The sequence below is a fragment of the Notolabrus celidotus genome, chromosome 8 (genome assembly GCF_009762535.1).
Source record: "Notolabrus celidotus isolate fNotCel1 chromosome 8, fNotCel1.pri, whole genome shotgun sequence".
NCBI lineage: Eukaryota > Metazoa > Chordata > Actinopteri > Labriformes > Labridae > Notolabrus > Notolabrus celidotus.
Genome location: NC_048279.1, coordinates 11,266,037 through 11,271,338, shown reverse-complemented (window position 1 = coordinate 11,271,338; position 5,302 = coordinate 11,266,037). Strand labels below are relative to the sequence as shown.

The 5,302-nt window shown below is 39.8% G+C and overlaps 1 long non-coding RNA gene across 1 annotated transcript; it reads right to left on the bottom strand.

Moving 5' to 3' along the window:
* Positions 1-404: 404 nt before the first annotated feature.
* LOC117817674 lies at positions 405-4,753 on the bottom strand. The gene is made up of 3 exons (XR_004632176.1): positions 4,671-4,753; positions 1,736-1,831; positions 405-885 (listed from the first exon to the last, which is right to left on the bottom strand). It is a non-coding gene; the product is annotated as an uncharacterized LOC117817674 (long non-coding RNA).
* Positions 4,754-5,302: the final 549 nt, after the last annotated feature.

The window sequence follows — 5,302 nt, the reverse complement described above, 5'->3', positions numbered from 1 at the left end:
AGGAAAAAAAAAGTTATTTTCCATCTCAGGCTGGTCTTGAGAGTCTGGAAATAATGACAGTTACTGGGCACAGATGTGAGAGCAGCCTGAGGAGCTACTGGGCCAAAACCATGTCTGGTAGGGAAAAATTGAGCAACATCCTGTGCTACAATTCAGGCAACAGCAGCAGAGCTGGGGAGTGCGTCTCTAATTGGCTGTTAACATGGAAACGTATTCAACAGAAAAGTTAAACTATGGTTGAGCTTTGGCCATTCTTTTACACGGACACAGCATGTGGGCAGCTGTAAATGTTTACTTTTGAAACCAGTTCCAGAGTGTAACCTTGGAAAGCACCACATTTCTGTCACGGTGTAAACAAGCATTACAGGGATCCTCTGAAAACTCTGACACCAGAGTCCCATTCACACATGTTTATTGTGTTCCCTGTGCTGCTGACTCTACTGAGTTTACCAACATCTTTTCAGCAATAAGCAGGTGTGCTGCCTCCACCATGGACGTCTTGTTTGTTTGTACTTGAAGAATGCCTTCATGTTCAAGCGCCTGATGTTCTTCAGTGGTTTTTCATTACAAAGTTATACTGCCAAGTACTGGCCTGGCTCACATACATCTACATTTTTAGTTGTGTTTGTGGATTTGTGTGCACACATGTTGGTTTCACGTTGCCATAGTAGTGCAGATTTTTTTTTTAATGCAAAGGAGAGACTTTTTTGTTTTTGATAGGGCCATTCTCTTCTATACAGTACAAGTGCTGATGGCTAATGAGTTAAAGGTCCAGTGTGTAGAAATGGGAATATTAGCGACATCTAGTGGTCAGATTCCAGAATGAACCCCTCCGTTTCTGACCCTTCGTGTCACCTTGGGGGCTGTGGAGGACCAACGGCTCTCCTGAAAATGAAAAAGCATCATGTCATATATGTTTAAAGATTTATCAACTGTCAATACAACAAATAAACAGCCTAATGTTTTTACTTGACCATGAATTGAAATGTTCAGTTTTTTCATTTCAGCACTGAGGCTGGTCAGAAATCTGTTGACATGGAAGCATTATCAACGGCGGAATTGGCAAAGGGACTTTTGTTTCAGCAAATTTTCTAATCAATAAAGTCATTTTGAAAAAAAATTACCTTTTTGGTTGGGTTATAAGAAAAAGTTAAATTGTAAATAATAAAAGTATTATTGAGGGTCAATGGGTTCCATTCAAGAAGCGAATAATCCAACCAAAGAACATTATTTTCTTAACATTATGATGTGAGACTCACAACACATATCCATATGCTTTTTTGAGAAACAATCTAATACCATTGTTTTACTATTTTTATGTTTTAGCAGCCTTTAATAAACATCATTTCCCATGAGCCTCAGACCTTTATAAGCAACAAAACACAGCCTGACAAAAGAAGCGAGTCTAGCAGACTTTTTCTGGAAATATGGAAATAATCTGCCCATGACAAAAACCACAAAATAAGAATATATTCAAAGTCAAATGCTGTGGTTAAGCAAAAGAGAGTGTTTCTATTTACATCCATCCAGTGAAATATATTTAGTTGTCACAGCATGGCTGTTGCATGGTACGAGGATCACAGAACCGCAGTAACCGGGTTGCGAGACATCTTATTACAACAGGGAATGTTCTCTCCCGAGGTGGCTGAGCTGTTTTGTTTTGGTTGTGGTCTAGCAGTTTACTTTGGTCTACAGGTGCCATGAATAAAACATTCAGGCCCGATAGAAGAGGCACCTTGGCCAGAGGGTCAGCTGTCCAACTGCATCTGGAGAATAGCGGAGCACCCCATCAGGAGAAGTGCGCCGAATCGCTGCCGTTTGATGGAAAAAGCTGCAGGGGCGAGATAGTGGGAGATTGGGTGCAGATTTAAAGCCCTATGTTGCATATCCACAGGTAGGCTGCTACAAGGTAATACCCTTTGAGGATTACATCAATATTGGAGCTAAACATGTAATCATACACTGAGGCCATGCTCCGGATCCATCTGGGTAACCTTCAGTCCCATCAGAGCGAATTGCCTTTGCCCGAATGTTGCTTCTTGGAATTATTCATAGGGAAAGCTGATGAACATCACAAAACATTCAAATTTAATCTCAGTATGCATGACAGAGGATGGATTTTCAAAACAAAACAGTGTTTGGGGTGCTCAAAGCTTTTCCTGAGACAGCGTAGAAATTCACAAGAACATGAAAATGCAGTGTAAAAACACGGCTCTGTTGTGTTCTTATGTGCCATGACCAGTTTAATCACTGAACCTGAGAATCAACAGTCTATTTAAGGCCCCTCGTCTCAGGCATGAAGTAAGCCGAATGGATTTGAGATACAATCCTGTAACTTTCACTGTCACTTAATTGCAAGACTACTCCTTTGATTAACTCTGTGCCTTCCCCCTCTCTCTCTGTCCCTCTGGGAAATGAGGAGGGAGGAGAGGAAGGGGGCACATAAGACATGACTGACAGCTTGTAGTTTATCAACAGCTGCCGAAAGCTCTGCTCTACTATAGCAGATGTTCTCTTGAGGATTAGATCTTCCCAAATACCATGATAGCTAAATAAATGCCTCTCTCCGTGTAAATCTCCCTGTTCAAACTTGATTAACTAATTCAAACTTTTTTTTCTGTGTCCATTCCAAGTACATTTTGCTTGTTTGGATGGTCAGGAGAGAGATGACAAGCTGCAAAGGCTTTCAGGACTTTTTAAACACAGAGCAGAAAATGATTCTGGTTTGAAAAAAGTCAGGCCGTGTCTCCCTCTGGTAGGGGCAAAGGGTCAGCTAGCTTATGCAAAATCTCTGCAGTAGGTAAGATATTTTACATCAGGGCCACACTTTAAATTCTCCTTATGCTCCAAGGCAGTAAAGCCACCTTTGTTTAGATCAGAGACAGAGTTAGGTTTTGAATAAGCACTCTAAAGACTATATCCAAAGTAGGTAACAGTCTCCTAATCATCAGAGATGATGTTTATGTATATGTATGAGTACTTTACTAATCTTCAATACTTAAATGAAAAACAGCATGTGTTTCACTCTTCTATCGCAGCTATAATCATATTTTTTAAGTATCATCCTCATGTTTTGTAGATGGTTGTTTCTGAAACCTAGATAAGCCTTCCCCCTGGATTTCAAAAATTGCACGATGCAGGTAATTATATTTGGAAACCAGGATATTGTGGCTTACAAGCACCTCATGCTGGTTTTTGAACATTTTTATCATGTGCCCTGATGCTTCTTCAATTAGAATTTTCTATGGTTAAATGAAAGTAAAAGTTAGACAAAGGTAAGTGCCATGTAGTCAGAAACCCCAGTGATGGCAGCAATGGTGCCTTTGTGAAAGTTAATGCATTTTGTCAAGCAAGAGTGTGTCTTCATTATCTCTCCTTTTTGAGTGCTACACAGTATCAATGTATTATAAGAAGAAAAAAAGAAAGCAACATTTCAAAGGGGAATTTCACTGACTTACCTTAGTAGATCCAGAAATTTGAAGGAATTTGTGAGTTAGTATAACTTTATCATGCAGAGGTGGCAAAAGTACACATATTGCACTGCAAGATAGACTGTTTCCGGTTTAACCCTTAGAATGCGCAAATCATGCTGCCGTGGCATGTCAGATCACGTGATGTTTTTTAAACCTCATAGCGGAAAAAGAGCACTGCTGTCAACTGCTGTCGAAAGTGCTGACTTCAAACTTTCTCCATGGCCCAATGTCAATGTCCACCCTCAAGCACTCACTGACTTTGAGGCGCGCTCCCGCTAAGTCCGTGAGGGCTTAGGGCTGTCCCACTGACAAATCATCAAGTGTGTGAGGGATCTCTCTCAGACTTTTGGAGCCCTTTATGCCCCCTTTCCATAGGTGGGCCTTTTTGCAGACTTAGCGTAAGGGAATTACCCAGAGTTCATAGTATTGTGACGTGTAACACAGGATTCCCAGGGGAAGCCCGCGAGCATGGGAAGGTACACAAATGCCATAATATGAAATTTAAAAAAGTGTGACAGTAAAAAAGAAGCATGAAGGTTGCAATGAAATTTACAGGTAAAAATGTTTGCATGTTAGTATAAATATAGAAAACAGCCTTAATCTATTTATCTTCACACAAATGTGTATACAGTATAATTTATATATTTAAAGTTATATAGCCTATTAATATATTTAAAGTTATATAGCCTATTAATATATTTAAAGTTATATAGCCTATTAATATATTTAAATTTATATAGCCTATTAATATATCTATAGTTATATAGCCTATTAATATATTTATAGTTATATAGCCTATTAATATATTTATAGTTATATAGCCTATTTATATATTTTAAATGTTGTGGTTAAGCAGTCTGTATGGAAAGAGCCTGGGTCACATGACAGTCAGTCGTCCCTTAAGCACCTTGAATTTGAGGAAAGCATAATTTGTGCAATAAAAAATCCTAATATTGCTAAGGTGAGCTGGTGACGTCATGCAGGTCAAGTGAGAAGTCTGAAAGTTCTGTCCCATTCTCACTTCTACAGTTTGAGCCCTCAGCCTCCTGCCCCCGATCACTTTCCAGCTGACGTCAATTAAGTCAAGAAGGGCTCAGGGAGGACATTGAGATTGGGCCCAGGTCTTGGGCTGATGTTGATAGCTCACAAAAAAACAGATAATTGTTTCAATTTCCTAAAACAAATAATTTCACTCACGTTCCTCCGCATTTATTGGACATGGGTTCTTCGTCATTTTCGAAAATGGAAAACATGCGCGAATCTGCAGACTTTGCTTTAGGAGGTGAGTTTACTATACAGGTGGGGGAGGAGTCAACAATGGTGAAGCGGAAGCCAAAGGCGCGAGGGAATCGCGGGAGATTGTAGGACCAGAAAGAAGGACACTGAGCTACAGAGTCAGCAATATTTAGTACGTTATAGAGTGACATTTGAGTTTATGTGGATGAGTGGGAGAGAGTTGTAGGTGTTCTTTGGTAATTGGGAGTTGATTTTTTTGAGGAGTAGGGAGTGACATGGAGAGAGATAGTAACAAGGAGTTTTCTGTTCTGTCCTCAACATGTGTTTTGAAATGGAAGAGGCTGATGGTGATATTTCCTTCCCCCTCAGAGGATGAGAGTGACACTGAGGAGGAGGAAGTTAACGCCCTCTCTTTTGACACTGATGATGAGAGGTAGGAGAAATCTCTCATCCACGTTTGTTGCTGTTGTTTGATTAAATGTTAAAAACTCTCTTTTTATGTGTGTATATTTGTAATATAGAATATCAGAGGTGAGAAAGTAGCTACAGAGGTGGGTAAACTGTTCTTTAGTATTTGTTTCCCTTAATTGATT